The following is a 20,358-nucleotide window of genomic DNA, read 5'->3' as shown; positions in this document are numbered from 1 at the left end:
CAGTGGTGCCATTATTCAAATCCAAAAGTGTGATTGCAGTCAGTGAAAAAACTTTAAACCATGACATATTATAAAAAAGGATATGTTTGTGGAGCCAATCCTAACTTAACAGATATAGGTAAGGCTCAACAATTATGGATTTTTAAGTTGAATATTACTTTCAAAAACAGTGCCTCTCCCGTAGAGTTATCAGCCCTTGCCCTCCCTCTGAGATTATGACATCAATGTATTCTCAAGAACACATGGACAGAGCCTATAATCTCTATTAGGCCTGTGTATGAGAAGGGCTTTCAGGCATTACAGACCAGTCAATAGTATCTTAACCACTTTGAGCTTTTGAGAGGCAAAGGCCAAATTGAATTTGAGAGGGCCAATTTTCAATTATTTGTAAAATGATTTCTTTTGGTGCAAACGCTTGGTTTCAAAAGGGTCAGTTTCCATGGCAACAGACACTACAGCCTCAAATCAGGGACAATTTTCAAATTTGTAAATTCCCCATGTTACATTTGACAACTTTGACATTGAGTGATGACATTGGGCTGCACGTTATTTTAACTCCAACAGCCAATGAAATATCTTGTTTGCAGAAACAAGCATTTTGAGGACTTTTCAAAATTCAAAAGAAATGCAAGGTTTTAAATTGTTAATCACTATGGCAGGAATCCTAATTTTTCATAATTCCGAAATCACATTAGCCCATGTGTTTTCCATACAGAGCCTAAATTTTAGTTTCATGAGTTGTACTTTCAAATATAAAAAAAAAATCTGATTGGAGTCTTCTATATTTAGGCCTCGTGCTGTGTGGTTAAAAATGTTATCTGAAAGTTTAATATGGTAGGAACAGGAATTAACATGTTTTAATATCCTGCAAATTTTTACAAGAACATTGATGCAAAATTCAACATTATCTTTGAACACTGGAGATTACTTTGTCATGTTCTGCCCTGGATTGAAACTGAACCTTCAGACCAGCCCTATCCTCTTTTACTGGGTTTTCCTCTGACCATGTTGCCAGCTGCTGTGGTCTGCATTCTTTACAACCACACTTTACGACTGAGTTAAGCTCCAGCACAAGAGATGGACTGAGAGGTGGTTAACCCTGATCAGTGTCCCGGGACTGCAGTCAGCCACTCCAGTCCGATGGGTTTAACTATGTCTATTTCACGTAACCTAAAGGGCTCATAGGATACAGTGCAATGATAGGGTCAATCCATGGTGTAGTTCAAACAGAAGGCAACAGAAGCTTTGTAGTCTGCGTAAAGAACTTGTATATTTTGGGGATTTTCTCCCTCTCCTTGTACTATCACTGTTTAAAGGTAACTGTGTAACATTTCTGGTAATGGGTCCTTCACCTGCTTCTCTCCATACACATTATTGCGTTGCTTTGAGTGTTCCACAATATGGCATTACACTTATTATCTCAAGTAAGCACAAGCAAATGATGCCACAAAGCCAAGTTATAGGTCACATCTCTGCAGAGGCAAGCCCACTCCCAGTAAGAATGCATGTTTTTCATTTTAAAAAAACACTTACTTGAGTAAATGCAAGATGGATAGTGCAACACTATACTATGGAATATTCAAGATAAAGCAGAAACATCTCCATGGAAACAAGTAGGAGACAGATGCGCCAACAGAAAAGTTACACAGTGCACCTTTACCTAATTGTTTGTATAATATAATTTATGTGGTAAATTAATGCAAATTTGATAAATATGCCATGATTTACAATACTTTTTCAAATTGCATAAGTGAGAATCTATAAAGTAAGCTTTTTTTAATCAGAAATTAAGACGCATGCAGCATTTTAGTAGCTTCTTAGCAATATTTGTGAAATTAAGAGCAAACTGTGCCTTTTTTAAATCTGTTTACTCGGCCTTGATAACTGAATTCAGCATATTTATAATTCACTGTATCTCTTTTTGTAGGCTGTATCTGTGACTTGTCGTATCTTAAATGTGAGTCTGGTCACTTGTTGTATCTCCCAGAGTTCAGATGGGCGTGACTGACAGAGTAATCAGCCAATCAGGGACACGCATGGTCTGTCCAAATAAAACAAATATGACTGATTGCACGGTTTTGAAACTGGCATGAGGCAGAAAAAATACAGAAATATATAGACTAGTGGTAAAAGACGTTTTGAATATAGAAGATTTTGGTAAGCAAATGCCGTGGTAATAGTGTAAACTGTCTTTTTAGATTTTCAATTTTGACAGAATGTTATTTTGTTATGTATTACTTTTTATGGGTTGTATAATTTGAATTTGAACAAATGAACAGTTTTATCTTGTTCTTGCTTTTTTTTTTTTAGATCTTCCATTCTCTATGAGTTTGTATACAGCAAATTAGCATTTTTAAGTGTACTATAAAGCTGTGTTGGATTAGAGGTGGTCCTTTATAGTACATATAATCTGTAGTAGGCTTTTTGCACCTTGAAAATGACCAACACTGAAAATTGGATTAGAGTAGCTGTTTGCATTTTGAGGACTTGCAGTCAAAAGATGTGGTTTAAAATTGTTAATCATTATGGCAACAGGTCCAAATAAAAAAAATCAGCATTATCTTGAACATTGGAGATTATTTCAGATTAGCCTGTTGCACAGTGTCAAGTACCAAGGTTTCATATTATATTAGGTGTCCACACCTAAACAAAACATAATTTCATAAGCACTTAACTAGCATGCTAATTATTCTGAGTAGCTGTTTGTTGTGTGTGCTGTTGGATCTTGTCATGTGCAGAGACTTTCAATTACCATAATCAAAATGGTGTTTGAACCTTAAATCCATTTACCAGTCGCTCTACATCACATCATTGAGTCGTTACTGAGTTTAACGTCAATGCAATAATGGCCAGTTTATTATTAATTACCGGGCTATATAATCAAATGTATGTGCCTGAAGTGGTTTGTGGAGATGAAGTGGACCGTGCGCAACAAGTAACAAACACTGACCAATGAAGCAATTTATTAACCAATCTAAAGAGGATGTTTATGGTGTTTGATTTGTAGGGTTTCCAGTTTTTAAAGATCAAAATCACAAAATGGCTAGAAAGAGATATTTCTTGAAAGGAGTGAGTGTATTACTATAAAAAATAAGACATCTGGTACGTTTTACATGGTGAGATACAATACAAGACCTTGTGGCTTAAAGATCTATGCGGTAACTCGGTGGAAAGTGTGTCACCTGTTTTTCCCATGGAGAAATTATTGCTTTGTCTAGAATGTTTAACAGTATGGCATTAAATCTTTATCATCATGGAGACTAAACCAGGCCAAGTTACAGGTCGGATCTGTGGAGGGTCAACCCCACTCACAGTCAGAATGCCTTTTTTTCTAGATATTTTTGAGCTATAAAACCACCTGTAATTGAATAAATTTATGGAAGATCTGTTTATTGTCTTACTGTAGAAGATTCTAAGCAGAGCAATGACATTTCCATAGAAACAAAAAGGTGACGGATCCACTAACATAAAAGTTACACAGTGCTCCTTTAAACAGCTCTAAAAACTGTGATCTTTCTAAGCAGATCCTATAAAGTTACTATTCAAAAATACCAAGGCCAGTGGTACAAATCCAGGGCCATACTATGTAACAGAAACAAACATATCTCCCACCAAAGGCTGCATCTAAGCAACCTGCTGCAAAGAGGGTTAAATCGGTCTGGAGTGGGTCATGTGATCCCTGTCATGTGACCAAGAGAGCTGGTGTTAGGTTCACTGTATGTGGCCGATGAGAGTGACAACAGATACTGAGAAACATGGAGGATGTGTTACCGTAGAAATGCTTTGGCCAGTCAAAATAATGATTAGAGTTGTTAAGACTGGTCAATACACTTTTGGTTTTTAAATTTATTGTTAAAATGTATAATTAAAATATGTTTTCTTTGGTTTTAACTCAGTTAGGTTAGACATTTTACAGTTTTATATTGCTTTTCTAGACATTTCATTTGCCATGAGTTTGTACACAGCAAACTAGCATTTTAAAGTGTTCTATAAAGTTGTGTTGGATTAGATGTGGTCCTTTATAGTAGATTATCATTGGTGGTAGGCATTTGTTTTGTTGTGGGTTTTTTGGGGAGCAGTACTATTAGATAGAGTGATGCACATCCAAAAAGTTGCTCCTGCATGCTGGGTTCAAAGGCAAAAATTGTATTAGAAAAAAAGCAGATCTGTTTTTACTTTTTTGGGAAGTAAACATTAAGTACAAACAAAACCAAATTAGATATTAATTTAGAAGCATCACTGTTCTGTAAGTGAATAAGGGAATGTTTTGTTTTTTTCCCCCAATAAACAGGAAAAAAGAGATGATGGATCAAAATATACTTACAGTTATTGCCAACAGTAAATTCTTTCACACAGTGGCCCAGTGACATAAGGCCTATCAGTACATTAGCTTTCAATTCATGAAAGCTGGAACAATATATTTTGGAGCTCACTATTTATCATGTGTACATTTTCTTTACAATAATTGGGAGATTTTTGTTATATTAGTAGTAATATAATAAAGGTTGAATAAGTCGCTTCTATAGCTAATTATTGGTTCATTCTGCTATTCATTTGTTGCAGCTCAGACCTTTTAATTATACTGAATACAGTATTTAAAATGATTTACTGGAATTGTTCTACTTTATTTTTGTGTCAGTGGCATAAAGTAGTTTTAGTATTAGCGTTTATCATTTCATTTCTCTGTAGCAGTATATAGTGCTTCAAAGTGTGTTGTGACAGGACAAAGTGACAATGAGAGTATGCTAATTGCTGAGCTACCCAATAGTTAGTCCTTATTACACACACACATCTACCGTATGTTTTTGCTTCTTTTTGTCCAAGAGAAATCTCGCCTGCACACAGAGATGAAGGCAGCCAAATGAGAAAATTATGTTAATCTGCAGTGGCACAGAAAATGAAGATGTTCTTGAGAGACGTTTTAAAAGCCAGAGGAATTTGGCCTTTGGAAAACACTAATAAATGATACAATGGTTCTTTTCACACAGGCCATTAAGATGTGTAATACAACAGGAATATTAGAGGTACTGGCAGTGGAGCTAATGGAGGAAAAAACTCACTTAGTGTTCGCTTTACAATGATGATACTAGGTAATATTTTATGAATAACATGCAGGTTTTTAACTTTTATCATTACTCTTTCTACTACTTTACTATTTCTTACATATTGAGTTATCTGCTTAGCTGGGCCTGTCACAATAAATACTATATTATTTTATTGTTAATATATATGAAAGATGGAACAATACATTTTGGAGGTCAATATTTAACATGGGTACATTTTATTTTTTAACAAATTAGGGGTGTGCAAAAATATTAAATATTGTGATAATACATTTGATGATATAGTTTCAGTATCGGCTGCAGTATTCAAGCAATATACTTGACAAATTCACTGTTTTGATTTGACTGATTGTTTTGACTGCATAAAACTGATGCATTTCATATTAACTTTGCACAAGAAGTGGTTTAACAAAGATATATATATATGTATGTATGTATGTATGTATATAGATAGATAGATAGATAGATAGATAGAGATATATATAGATATAGATATATATATATTTGCAAAAAAATTGGTGTCAGTAGCATAAATTTGTTTCAATATTATCGTCTATATTTTCTTCAGCCATATATCGCACTCTAAAATTTGTTATGGTGACAGTCTTATCTTGAGGTCTGAAAACCTTTGCAGTAAAAGAGAGTAGTGTTGGAGCAGAGTCTCCCTCCGGACAGCTGCTACAGACACAGAGACAATAATTGCACTTTATCAAGCTGCCAGCCCCATACAGGCTCAGGGCAGAGAGAGCACAAACACGAGAGGAGAGGGCTGTGACTTTGGGATTAACCAGATTATCAACATGTCATGGGAGAGATTATAGCTCCCAGACACATCAACAACATGTCTACAAACCACCCACCCCCTGGTTCCACAAGTTAATCTCCCATATATTTTCCCATAGACTTTATGAAAAAAATGTAAGGTCCTATATTATGCAAAATTGACTTGTGAGCTTTAAGAAATGTTAGAATGTTGTTACCTCATCAAAAACATACCTCAAATTGTGTTTTGTTTCATTTGCACATGTTCAAGGAAACCTGCATTATATAGTTGTCTGCATCTCCAAAGCTCAAAATGCTCTGTTCCAATTTGTGATGTCATGAAGCAGTATTTTTCAGCAGCTACATTTTACCTTTTGTTCAGTAGAGATTGGCAATGAAGGTGTATGGAGTTTAAAAAATACAGTGGAGCATTTCCTGAATTGCCACATGACATCACAAAGTGGAATAGAAGGTGGAGTGTTTTCTGTTTGAGAACTCATATTTAGAATCTAAACATGCAGGATTTATATCACGAGGGAGACAAGCAGGTTATAGCTCTATGCTACATTACAACTCAGATCTGTGGAGAGTCGCCCCTATTCATAGAAGGAATTAGTGTATTTTTGAGCAATAGAAACACTCGTAATGAATAATGCTTTCCAGGGAAAGCAATAACATCTCCTTGGAGACAAGCAGGTAATGGACCCTCCACCATAAAGGCTGCACAGTGCACCTTTAAAAAATATTCCTTATAGCCTATTTTAGAGTATGCACATAATGAGATGCCAGTGTTCTTTAATTACTGCATCCAAGTTATTTCATTAAATTGCCTCTAACAAGTTATCACCACTGTGAGAAGAAAACAGTTTTGTCTGCTATAAGTTTGACAATTCAAAACAAATACTATATTACACAATAGAGGCTAAACAATGTAATAGACTAAAAATGGACTAAAGAATGTCTTAAGTCTAAAACAGGACTAGCAGGTTTTGACATAATAAATCATGGCATCATGCAGTCTTGCACTACACCATCTGTTAATAGTTTTTTTTTTTTTTTCCCTGATCTTAGAAAACCAAAGGAAGCGAAAAAGATGCTACGATTACATCTTTGCTGAGAAATAGATTTTTTCTTCCCATCTCCCAAGAAGTACCTTTAAGAACAAAGCATGACATTCAAAATATAATATTATAGTCATTTCCTTTTCCTTATATGGGCAGAGTACTTGCTGTGTGTAGTTACAGGATAATTGGAGGATAGGGTTAGGGGGAGAGGGGGTGATTTGGGGTAAAGGGGGGAGGGGGAGTGTGACTGTCACCGTAGCACCAGGGAAATGGGAGAAAAAGAAACTAATTTGTTCATCTGATTTGTGGCTGGCGCTTCTCACCTTGGCCCAGATTTGCGGTGCACCTCTATAGATGAGGTGAGGGATGAAGCTGTTACATAAATACATAAATAAACAGTCTCAATACTTATTATTTTCCTAATGATGTGCTCCTATCTAGAAGCAAGCAATACAGGCGCACTATGTGAGTTTTCTAGTGGAGGTCTGTTTAATCCCTCAGTGGTTCAGGTAGGTTCCATAGTAGTGTAGTTTTATAGCCTGTAGTTAGCTTCTCCATTTAGGCAGATATAAGGTAGTGTCCTAACTTTTGTCCAGATGACTGAATTAAAATTTCCCTTGCTTTTCTGGAATTAAACATATCCATCCAGCTTTTTAATTTGCATGTCTTTTTATTGCCCAAAAATACAATGAAAAACATTAGTCTGGGAAGGCTTGCTTCTTCACATATCTGACCTGTAACTTGGCCTGGTGGCGTAACATCTGCTTGTCTCCATGGAGATGAGTTTAATGCCACACTATGGGTGTGGGACAATCCAAGCAAAGCAATATCTCATCTCCGTAGAGAAGGTGTCGATTCTATGCCAGAAAAATTACGCAGTGCACCTTTGTTGCAAAGTTCCAGTTAGGGCTGCACAATTTAGAAAATTCAAATTTTTCTGCCCATTTTTGTGATTTGATTTGTGTTTTCAAGTCAGGAATAAGTTCCTTGTTTTCATTTTTAAAGACATCCATTCTTTTTCCATTGTTTGTTTTCAGACATACTCTTACCAAAAAATTTCAGCCAAAAATTTGATTGCCATAGACTGTAAAACCCTTGGTCCAGTCTGATAGAAGAAAATGTGGAAAGCTCCAGCTGAGAACTCAATGTAAACACTGAATAAAACAGCACAGTGCAAACAAATATAATGGGCTACTTTATTATTGAGTGACGAGTCTCACTACTGTGTACTTTCAGAAAACAGTCTGGATTCACAATACTGAAGCCTTCACAGACAGGCAAAGACAGTGAAAGCTAGTGGACTGCAATTACCTTGTACAAATATAAAGTAAAATATTAAAATTAGCATTAGGTAATATAATATGATAAAATCTATTCACTTCATCCACTGAGCATCTGGACATATCAAGCAATAACATGTTCAGTTGCCACCATAGACTGTAAAGAAGTGGAATAAGGGAGTGTGAAGTCAGTTATAGGAGTGAGTTTGGAGCCGAGTTCCATATTAGGGAATAGGAGTTTATTTATGGACAAAATAGCGAAACAAAAACACTAGGATCATGTGAAGAGGTTATTACGAGTATTTTAAAACAAAATGATGAGGCTAAGAGCAGCAATTACAGAGAGGGGGTGACGGTCTTTCAATCTAAAGTCTATTGGAGCCAGAGTCGATGGACCCGGAAGCACCCCACCAGCATGATCATTTCCTATTTGGAACGCAGCGGCTACGCTAGCTATGTCCATACAGTCGATGGTTGTCATCTGCGCTAGCCCGAAGCCTGTATAAACGTACAAAACTGCAACAGGAAGGGCATCTGATAGAATGTCAAGCAGTACCCGCCTCTCATCTTATAAGCAAGAAGCCCTAGACAGACTCTTGCTCTTCCCCAGATCAATAATTTAAACGTCCAAAATTTGAAACTCAAAATATGTCCATGTAATGTTATGTTTTCATTGGACACTCTCCCCTTTCAAACAGACTGAAGGAGCCCCATGCTGTGCTGTAGCAGTGGTTGTTGGTGGTAATACATTGTCTAGGGATATAAAGAAGGTTATGGTCAAACAATCAGCTGGAGTCAGAAGGAGCAGAGAAACCCCTTAATCCCCCGTCCCTGCACTGGAGCGGCAGATGGGCCGATAACACAGAGCACGGCTGAACCAGGACTCAGCAGCTCAAGTATAGTGGTATATTTATTTATTTAAAGGGCCCATATTACATTGTTTTCTGATCTATATTATTATGTTATTTCCTCATCATAAACATACCTGGAGTTTTGTTTTGATTCATTCACACAAACAGGATATTTAGACTGAGATACGCTCTCAAACAGAAAACACCTTGTGATGTCATGTGGTAATACAGGAAGTGCTCCCATGCATTTTTAAACTCCACACGCCTTCCTCAGAATCATTTGGACAATTTCAGCTCTGGAATTTCATATCTCTAAGGTAAAAGGTAGCTGTTAACTTGAAAACTACTGTTTCATGCCATCATAAGGTGGAGATGTGGACAGAATAATAACAAAGGATTACTCAAATATCTATAAATGAAACAAAACACAACTCCAGGTATGTTTTCTGATGAGGGAACAGCATTATAACATTGCTTAAAACTCGCAAGCGTCAATTTTGTGTAATGTAGAACCTTTAAGAACAGGGGGAACAATGCATATTAATGAATATTTACACAAATGTAAATATGATAGATATCCTTGGGCTAATTTCCATAGATCTGTAGACCCCCTGCAGCTTGGTGTAACAAAAATAAAAAAATTATGTAATGTAAAACATTACATAAACACACACTACTTACAGAGACTATGTACAGCTAGATAAGACAAAGACAAGAGCAGTGATTACAATACCATGTTAGCATAGACATTTAACAGCAACATGTTAATAAGCCAGAGCACGACAGACATTTAGAACCCTGTATTTCACATAGCCTTATACTGCACATTTATTATGTATAGTACAGTTCTCTTGCACAGAAAAGTATGCTTACAATGAAACAAGATGCTAAACTGAGGTTCTATTGTCTAAAAAAAGTAGTCTAATTTTTGTCCCCATAGTCTAAAAAGAAGCTGAACAAAACATGGTGAAACAAATCATACCTTATGCTTCTAGTATTGTCAAAACTATACAGAAGTAACTATATTTAATTTGTTATTAGTGCATTTTTGGATCATTTGTGCCACCATCTAAGTACAAACCTGTGGGAAACACTGCACTGGGGTACTGGAATCTGTTTTCAGTCCAAAATAGTAGGGCAAATTGTTGTATCAACACTCCATATTAGGTACTTGAGCATAATCTTCGACTTGCACAAATGACATAGAAGAGAATTGACTTGCAGTAAATTGCTCTTAATATATCTTATTATATCTATTACACCAACAGCACTAGCTTGTAACCATAGCACTAGCATAGCAGCCTTAACTCCAATCTCCCTCCTGCTTTAAACTCCATCACAAACAGTTCACTTTATCCAAGCTTGGGTACAATAGCACTTTGAATGGGCTGCTCCAATCTTTCTGTCCTTCTGCAGCCACTTTATTTCCACTCTGTAAAAGCCAAAGAATTGACTTGGCAGCAGCGCGTGAATCAATATTAAGTAACAGTGTGTACAAATGAATGAGCCAAGACTAGAGCAGACACTAAAGAAGAAAAAAGGTGGTATTTTCTAACCTTACTCCTAAAGCGTTTGGGGGAAAATTCAAGATCCTAACAAAAGCGAGGGACAGTACTTCACACATACCTCATACATCACCAATCAGCAGCTTTTACAAGCAGACAACGCTTTTTGGCTGGAAATCTAATGCCTTGCAGATGTAGTTTATCCTCATAAAGACAGAAATAATGATTTTCTATCTGATTTCTATATTACACAACCAGATGTTTGGTCCATGTATTTAGAATGAGGAGGGGAATATGGCTGGTTTGAGCATTTGTACATCAACCCAAAGATTCCCGCTCAGTTCTGTTGTGTCCTTAGGCAAGACAGACTCCCCCCACCTTGCCTAATGTGAAAGTACCATGTGTTTGTGCGCGTGCACTGGTGGTGGTCGGAGAGGCCGATGGTGCAGATTGGCTGCCTCACTTTCATTAGTCTACCACTACTGAGTATGGAGTGAATGAATAATGTGAACAGTAATTTAAATTTTACTTTTTAAAATTAAATAGCAGTTTTTATGTGGCAGTTTTCAAGATATGTAATGCGCTTCACATCACATTATGTTATTAGGTTCTTTGTTTTCATACCTGACAGTTTCGACTGCTCACAAGCGGTCTTCCTCAGAGTGGTCACGTGATGTAGACCAAATGAACTATCATATATTGACTTATCATTAAATATATATTTGATGGAACAATCAATTTGGGGGATCAATATTTGTCATGGGGACGTTTTCTTTGCCGTAGAACTACTCATATGCCTGTCACGATAGCAAATCTTTTTGAAGCACAATATATCGCTACTGACACAAAAACAATAAAGCTAGATAATCCTAGTAAACCATTTTTAAATTGTTTCATTAAAATTTCTGATCTGCACCAAAGAACTAATAAAATGAACCAATAATTAGCCATAAAAATTTGGTATTCAACATTCTACAGCTAAAATCTTAATGTATTTTAACATAAATATCCCAAATCTCCCCACTTTTACAAAGACATTGTACACACGACAAATATTGAACCCCAAAATAAATTGTCCCAGTCGATATAGTAATTATCGTGACAGGCCTGGGTACTTGGTGTGAAAAGTCTAAGAATGATGAATGTAGGTCCAAGCAAAACACAAGTGCGTTCATAATAATAATAGCTTGCGATTCATAATAACATTTTAATATAACCGTTATTGTTACATCGTACTTAGTCGCAATGTGTTATCTGAATCACTGTGTATGGGGACAGATGTGAGCGAGGGGAGCTGTTGGCGGCGCAGTTTAAAGCTATAACATCTTTAATAAAATGTTCCTTCACAGACCTCATATAAAACGCACGGCTGTCACTGCTGCAGCTCTGGATCCAAATATGAGCTCCACAAATGTTTCCCCAATGCAGAGAGCAGATGAGACAGCCACAACTCAAACTCCCCAAATAAGAAGTTCAAAAAGCAACAACATTCAAAGGAAAACAGGAATTATTTTGAGCGAGCTTCACTGTGTCTGTATACAGGCTTTTATGTTTGACCAGGTGGACAGGAAATAGCAGACAATTTCGAGTGAACAGGCCTAAAGAACTGGAAATAACATGGTAAAAATATTTAACCTTTTATTTGGTGAAGTCATAAATCATAACATAGCTCTTGTCAGTCTGTAATTATTAACAAGATAAAGCCAAGGCCAAAGAATTCCTGTCCAATTGTCATTTTTACAAAGAATGAATATAAGCACATATTAAATCATACTTAGGAGACATTCAAGTATAAAAGCAAAAGACATCAGCCAAGGCTTAGGTTGCAATGTCGCAATGAAAATTAGTGCCCAGAAGAGAAAGAAAGATATATTTCTTGTGTATTGGCTATGGGCCTTAAAGGTGCACTATGTAACATTCTGATGAGGGTCCGCTACCATGTGATGTTATTGCTTTGCCTGGAAAGCTTGTCACTGTGGCATTAAGGTAAACATTTTGCATTTAATCAATTAGAGGTGTATTTATTTGCTAAGAAAGATGTCTTGAAACACTGGGGTTGCCGTTTCACAGATCTGATTTGTAACTTGGCCTAGTTGCATCACCTGCTTGTTTCCATGGCAATAGTGTTTAATGTGATACTGTGGAACATTCCAGGTACAGCAATAATATCTCCATATAAACAAGCAGATGATGGACCCTCCACCAGAAAAGCTGCACAATGAATGCACCGTCAAGACAAATAAATATGACTTTCAGTGCTAAGTTCATGAGCAGAACCAATACAAACTTTTAAATCACTCTCCAAAAGATGTCATATTTCATTTCTCCAAACATGTGCTTTCAATGAGGGGATTTGGCTGTAAACCTCTCGATTACAAAGTCCCAAGTTAATTAATTTTGACAATTTCAAATGATTGGATCTCAATTTGATTAAAATGTGATTAATTGCACAATCCCAGAGCAGTTTCTGGCATAGTCGTCAGAGTTGAGGTAGCCAAGCCAAAACCAAAGAACCATTTAAAAGGCCCTATACTCTCATGTATTTGAACAAAATTTGTCTTACCTCAGTACAAGTATATTACATAAACAGCACTTGAGGTTAAAAGAAGTCAGCTGAGTGCCATGTGCATCTACTTAGAAAGCATTTTATTGCCGGATAATCAGGAAGTGCGTGTAGGCATGCTAGTTGTTGTTAGCTTTACCATAACGGCAAAACTCTGCTCTGTGAAAAGCGTTTATGTTTTTCACATGTTTAAAGGGCCAGTACTACGCCATTTTCTAAACTATGTTATAATGTAGGTTTCTCATCACAAACATATCTGGAGTTGTATTTGTTTTTTTCATTCACACATTTTTAGCACACAAACCCTGCATATTTAGTTCTTCCACCTTGTGGTGTCATGGGCTAATATAGGAAGTGCTCCGTTGTGTTATTAAACTCCATATACCTTCACTAGAATCATTTGGATAATTACATCCTTGGAATTACCTACTGCCTTACTCTACTGAACAAAAGGTAAAAGGTAACTTGAAAACTACAGCTTCATGACATCGCAAGGTGGAACAGAGATGTAGACAGCCTAATAATGCAGGATTACTCAAACAAGTGTGAATGAAATAAAACACAACTCCCGGTATATTTTGAGGAAGTAACCACATTAAAACATGACTTAAAACTCACACAAGTCAATTTCATGTAATATGGAACCTTTAAAACAATAAAAATCAGGTATAGCAATTTTTTGTATTGAAAAGAGTCTATAGTATCTGTATCTCTGAAGTCCGTAGCACAAACACTATGCAGTAATATAAAGGCAGCTTCACAGTTGAGCGACCACCACAGAGCCAAGCAGGTAAACCAGAGACATCACTAAACAACACACAGCACTTCTCATTACTGTTCACCTCGCGCCTGTAGTCACTCCACCTCCTCAGACTATGGGGAAAATAACACTAATGCATTCGAAATCATCTACATCCTGCTTAATGGCTGCTATATTGACAATAATTATGATAAGCTTCTGTGTTTGGAATTTGAAATATGTTGCTTTGTTGTAGCATGTAAGGTTTGCACTATTTTGGAAAAACAGCAATCAACAATGAGTGACACATTCTTATTGCTTATGTAAAAGGTGCACTGTGTAGCTTTTGGTTGGGGGTCCGTCATCTGCTTGTTTCTATAGCTATGTCATTGCTCTGCCTCGAATGTTCCACAGTATGACATTAAACAGCTCTACCTAACATTTATTCAATTACAGGTAACTTTATAGCTCAAAAATAAGCATTCTGACCATGAGTGGAGTTGCTTCTCCACAGATCTGACCTGTAAATTGGTCTGGTTTGGTCTCCATGAAGATAGGAAGATTTAATATCATACTGTGAAACATTCCAAAGCAATAACATCTCCATGGAGAAAAGAATTTGACAAACACTCCACCAGAAAAATTACACAATGTACCTTTAGTAGTAAAGGGTAAAATAGATGAGAATTTCAAAATATTTCTCTAAAAATGTCCTTACAACTGCACTGAAATGTCACCTTCTGTATAGTTAAGTTAATGCTTTATTGTAGAACAAAGATGCAAACAGATGCTCCACTGAAAAAGTTACACAGTGCATCTTTAACCATTAGAGCCATCTCAAATCCTGGTTAGGTCTTATTTTATGTCTTATTTTTTTGTCAGGAAAAGTTTTACTATCTTAGAAAAATATAAAATTTTAAATATTGTGATTACAATTATATTTGCAATATGTTTTAAAAAGTAAGGTTCTACTCATTATGCATATTGAAAACAACTCTAGGATCATTGGGACAATACTGAAATGCGAACTGGATTTTCATTATTTGCAGAGGAAATCCTATCTAAATAACTGCAGCCTTTGCGATTTGATAATTGCTCCATCTCAAACAGCGGGGGACTACCAACAATCTTTGCTCAATTTCAATGAAGCAAATATCATAGGATTATTATAAATACTTTTTATTCCCATATTTTGCATGGTACTTCACAATTTAAAAGGCATGTTTGAGTGGTATAACTTTAAATTTGCCCTTATAGTGATTAAATGTGAGTGAGTAGCTGTGATTTTCTATATTGCAATTTAATAATTATGCAGGCTCTGTGTGTTAAACATGTGTGAATGAAACAAAACACAACTCCAGGTATGTTTGTGATGAGGAATCATTATATCTAATAATACGCATTGTTAATATAAAGATACTTAGGATTACAAAAATCTCTCCTACTTAAAACTGGAAAGAAAATGCATGGTAAACAGAGAGGTCTGTGCTAGGAAAGACCAAACTCCAATCTGGTGGCGAAAAGGAAAAGGTACTAGTAGATGCCCTGTGACTAATCGTCCATTGTCCAGGCTGTGATTGTTGCAAAAATAGCCCAACGCGACCCATGACCCCATTGGACACAAGAGCGAAAAGAAAGAGAAAAGCACTTGAGTTTTTGTTTGTTTAACATTTGGAGAAACAAGCTCAGACCAAGTGACCTGGGAAAACAAGTCGTGCAGGTTATTATTCAAAAAAGAAGAGACGCTGCTCCAGTCAAAACAAATATTTGAATACATGCGCGCGATTGGATGTGGCTGGTTTACATATTTTAAAATGGCATAAAAGTAAACATCGATTTCACTTTAAACAGAGGGACATAGCTAAAATAAATCAAATAAAAGCTAAAAAGAACTAAAACAGGACTATAATCATGTGTAACAGGCTGGAACAATTAATTGGAAAAGCATAACAAATAATACTTACATAATTGTTCACTACTTTAATAGATGTTTATTGTTATCTGGGAATTTCTCACACAAAAAAATCTGTTCAGCTATTAAAAGGTGCACTGTGCAACTTTTCTGGTAGAGGGTCCGCTACCTGCTTGTCTCCATGGAGATGTTATTTCTCTCCCTGGAATGTTACAAGGTGTCATTACAGGTGTTTCTATTGCTCAAAAATACAATACCTTTAAATAAAATAAATAGTTGCATGAAAAATACTCTTTTAGGTTCCAACTCTTTAACAACAGAAAACTGTTTAAACAGGACAGAATTAGCTACAGGTTTATGACTAAGCTTTTAATGTCAAACCGGGTCCATTATTACACTAACCTTGATCTAATAATAGCTAACCCAAACTAAACCAGGACTACACAGTGTCTAACAGGAGTGAACCAGGACTTAACCAGAGGTCTACTTGAAGACTTCATCAAAGAAAAACACCAGGAGAAGCCAAGAATCCACCAGCATTGAGAACATGGAACTGAATTCACATGTGCGTTGTCCATTTAAATGTATGGTGGAGCGTCAGAGCTGCAGCTGTGAGCCTTTTGTGGAGCCATATGTGGATAATGACACAGCCCGGAGGATTATGTAATGGGCCTGACATTTGTCACACACTGTTACATGGGCACCTTCACCCAAGAAGTTGGCAACAGGAACACTGATTTCCTGTTTGTACATTCAACGCTAAAGACACAGGAGAAATAAGGAGAATCCACAGTTCTATCTATTATTTATAGCTGAATCACACTGCTGTACTATGATCTTCAGAAGCATAAAGCAAAACAATGTTTTCTTGAGGTTTCTACAATATGATATAACAGTATAGGGAAAGGAAGGAAACAGAGTTGATTCTGAGGAATTCTATCATATTTATTTTCTTTAAAGCCACCAGTATGTAACTTTTTAGTAAAAATATTAGAAAAAAAGCAGACTTTGGAGAGTATTCCACAGTATACAATTTATCTGAAAATGTAAATGAAATTAAAGTACACCTTAATTGTCTATGTCCACGAAATCCAGAAAGTTATATAATGTACATATTTAAAATAACTTAGAAAAACACAGATGTCAAGATCATTTACATTAGTGATACTAGTAGTGAGAATCCATTATTTGATATATATTTATCAGACCAAAAACAATACAATAATAGCCATTTCTAAACAACCTTACACAAATACACACAAATATATGAAGCCACTATAAGGTAATATCTATTTTAATGTCAATTAAACTCACCTTATTGTTATGAATTTAACCCATAATGTAACTGTATTCAAGTTTGTTTAATTTGGATGTATTCAAGTCTTATTATTGATTATTTTTTATTTATTTTAATTGATTTTATTGTATTTTATAGTCATTTTTCTGTTTTTCTTAAATGGTGTATTGACCACTTTGTCATCCAGAGTTACACATGTCTGTCTTTTGCTGTTGCTTGGGGCTGCTGTTATTAAAACTACATACAGCCTGAGTTTCAACAATACAGTCATTTCTGTGGCTTTGGGAAGAACTCCGGCACAAAGCCAAAGGATTTAGGACTCATGGGGAAAACTGCTCCCACCACAGCACTTTGTTAAGACTAAGTAAAAGGTTTGGTGGTACTGGTAACAAAACTCAGATTCATAGTGTAACAGTCAAATAAACACATTTGGAAAAGGTTGGTGTCGTCCAAAGTTACATCCAAGAGGTGTTAATATTTTGAATAATAGGTAAGGGAGCAATAATAAATGCATTGTTATTGCACATTCAAAGGTGACTCTTTACTTGGCAAAAAAGGCATTATGAAAACATACTTTAAAACATCACACATCAAAAATCTGGTTCAGATTTAGAATAAGTTATGGTCAATTAATATGTGACTGGATGTAACTGGTCACACTGGCTCAAAGATATTATTTGGGTGCATGCTTATAAATGAAAAAGTTAACAGAAATATAATAGCAATTTATACCTTTATCTACAGTAAATCAACCCATTCACTACAGTCAGTAGGGACCAGGAAATACCTAAAGTGTATTCTTTTCCAATGTACCGTACAAATGACCAATCCTTCAATTACTTTTATTAGTTAAAATCTATCCAAGTAAACTGACCCAGTCTTTACAGTATTGTAATTAGGAATAACGAGACGATTAAGCCCATGAAATCGAAACAAGACAAGATTTTTATATAAGTTATAACAAAATTGTGTGATCCAGTTTACAATTTTGGCCCTAACAATATTTGATTTATTTTACTGAATACTTTTGCTGCCATTATAGCCCTGCATTCTGGAACAATGGCTTCTCAAAATGTTAACTGCAGTCCAAACACGAACATATATGGGGAAAATGTCAGATCTTTTGTGGCACAAGATCTTGTCCCTTCCCTATATTGTAGTGTTTGAAATTATAATGTAAATAGGTCAGACATGTTATAGATAGCACACAGAAGTACAGTGACCTATTTTCCCCAACACACATTAGCCTTTTTATGTTGCTGAACACACAGCACTATCTGAAATGTAGTCTTCTATCACAGCAATAATAATATAAAGGTTCAAGACAATGGGCCTAAATCAGCAAAAGCACATGGAATCAGAGGTAGGCTATGTATTGCCAAAGGACACAACAGCGATAAGCAATGGTAGTCATCAGGGATTTAACCAACAACCTTTTCCCTCTCTGCCACTTGACTGAGCTCTTGGCTGGCTATCTCCCATTTGTGTTTTTTGTTAGTTCAAGGCCAAACCCAGTTGGATATTATAGGTAGCTGGGTCTTATCTTGAGTGGCCAGAAACAGCCACGTATTGAGCTCAAAATCTTGTGTTTTTAATTAATTAATCATAGAATTATACTACAAAATATGGCATTTAAGATAAAAATGAATATTAAAATGCAGCCAAGTCAAACCAGGCAACAACAGATAATCCATAGACTGCCTGGGTGAAAAATCTCACGGCTGCAGACTGTAAACAAAGCAGTTATGTAATCACTAGAGATCCACACTGGAGGCACTTTGACCCACAAAAACACCCGACAACACGCGGCACAGGGCGGGAGGGGTGGACAGCCAACACCGGAGCCCATGGAAACTTGTCGGGCAACCTACTGGAGCCCATCCCCCTCATGTGATCACGTTTCCCCGCTAAATGTTGCCTGCTTCCCGCACAGAAGGGGGCGGGAATAGTGGAAAAGGCGCGCCATAATACCAGTGTTTGCTAACCATGCGTGCAAGAAAATGGAATGAAAAATAATATAAAACAGTGGTGTCAAATTTAGATATGAAGCATTGTATTTGTTTGCAAAAGTCTGCTGTACTCTGCAAACTTGAGACGAGAAGGAGCAGAGATAGTGATGTTGACACAAAGTAGAGAGAGATTAAATGTGCAAAACAATAAAATGCAATGATTGAAAAGTCAACAGCTACGTGGCAATTGCGCAAATGTGCCAAGCTGCAAATATAACAACGCCTGGCAGGAGGGCAAAACCATAGGACCATAACACGGAGGTGCAAAACGAGGATAAGATGATGCTGAATGCTCCGTGCAGAGAGCATGAAAACACGTCACACCGCATGGATCTTTATTTGTTGACAAGCCAAACTCCGCGGCCGACGGAGGATAGGTGTCAAAAGGCCCGCGCTTCTGACCACTTGCGCCTTTACCGAGCTGTCGTGGCCAAATTTTGGGGCTAGCTCTGATGCTAAAAGCTCCGCTAGGCTGTAATGTAACTGAGGAAGAGAGAAAGCCGCTAGCGCCCATCCCCCATCGCCCAGTCTTCCCTGTCTACGTCCACCATCTTTAATCTGTGCTCCGTGTGCCTGCCTACCACAAAACAGCACAAAAACACCGCACACTCACCTTTTACGACCATCTCCGAGCCGATTATCTCCTACCGGAACAATAAAGCAATTTTTGTTTTAATAAGGTGCGTTTTTTAATATTGAAAATTGGCCGTGCGAGCGGAACCGCGCCTTGAGAGAAGAGCAGCAATCCTAAACCGCCATCTGGTGGTACTCCGGTCTCTGTGATGCAGCGGGAGCGGCGCAGGCTCAGACCGGGCCGGAGGTGCCCTCTGGCGGACACAGCGCACACGACGAGCCGCTGCGGAGGCGCGCTTCAGGGGCGAGCAGAGGAATGGGAGGGACCCTAGGAACCGCAGGACCCGCCAACACAGCACTGGCACATGTGAGGAGACTGCTGTGTGGAGGTTTACGGCTCTGTGGCACAGACAGACGACATGCAAATGGGCGAATAACATCGTAATGGGCCCAAGTCTGGACGGTTTAACTGAAGCTATACATCACTGTAATTGCACACACACTTTTAGGCCACAGGAATCCACAAGTGTGCCATGCAGGCTATACATGCCCACAGATTTATTTCTTGTTTATTTATGCCTACAGAGAGTTTGTCTGCAGACCCAGAGGTTGGCTGCCACTGTGTCTTTGGGCAAGGCACTTCACTTTGCCTGCACGACTGTGATGTGTGAGTGACTGGCAGTTGTAAGAAGGGCTGTAAATGTGGGCAGCCACACCTCTGCCATTGGGCAGCTGTGGCT

General features: G+C 37.2%; 1 protein-coding gene across 1 annotated transcript in view; it reads right to left on the bottom strand.

Moving 5' to 3' along the window:
• stag1a (stromal antigen 1a) overlaps positions 1-19,820 on the bottom strand; it is a 38,101-nt gene extending 18,281 nt beyond the window's left edge. Inside the window, exon 1 of the mRNA XM_055155337.1 lies at positions 19,659-19,820. The gene's annotated coding sequence lies outside the window, so the exon portion shown is untranslated. The remainder of the gene's footprint in view (positions 1-19,658) is intronic.
• Between the last annotated feature and the right edge of the window lie 538 nt (positions 19,821-20,358).

This window comes from Boleophthalmus pectinirostris, unplaced genomic scaffold (assembly GCF_026225935.1).
Source record: "Boleophthalmus pectinirostris isolate CB_2022bp ecotype Guang Dong unplaced genomic scaffold, ASM2622593v1 HiC_scaffold_10, whole genome shotgun sequence".
Taxonomy (NCBI): domain Eukaryota; kingdom Metazoa; phylum Chordata; class Actinopteri; order Gobiiformes; family Gobiidae; genus Boleophthalmus; species Boleophthalmus pectinirostris.
This window is presented reverse-complemented; position numbering and strand designations above follow the sequence as displayed.